Below are 510 nucleotides of genomic sequence, written 5' to 3'. Positions count from 1 at the left end.
GAGAAATGGTTTGATGAAGAATGCAAAAAACATAAGAAAGAAATTGAGAAACCTGTCCAACCAAAAACATAGAGACTCAGAAAACCTGAGTCTACACCTTTACTATGGTGAATCACTAAAACAATACAGAAATACACTACGGAAAAAGAAGGAACAGCACGTCAGAAATCACCTCAATGTAATTGAGGAATCCATAGACTCTAACCACTTCTGGGAAAATTGGAAAACACTAAACAAACAACAACACGAAGAATTATCTATCCAAAATGGAGATGTGTGGATAAACCACTTCTCCAATCTTTTTGACTCTATAACAGAGAACAAACAGCAAAAACATATACATGATCAAATACAAATCTTAGAATCAACTATTAAAGACCAGAACCCACTGGATTCCAGAACAAACTGGATTCCAGAACCCACTGGATTCTCCAATTACATTGAATTAACTACAGGACAAAATAAAAACCCTCCAACCCAAAAAGGCCTGTGGTGTTGAAATGATCAAAT

Source organism: Oncorhynchus nerka, linkage group LG8 (assembly GCF_034236695.1).
Source record: "Oncorhynchus nerka isolate Pitt River linkage group LG8, Oner_Uvic_2.0, whole genome shotgun sequence".
NCBI lineage: Eukaryota > Metazoa > Chordata > Actinopteri > Salmoniformes > Salmonidae > Oncorhynchus > Oncorhynchus nerka.
The sequence above is the reverse complement of the archived record's forward strand: the minus strand, read 5'-3'. Positions refer to the sequence as shown.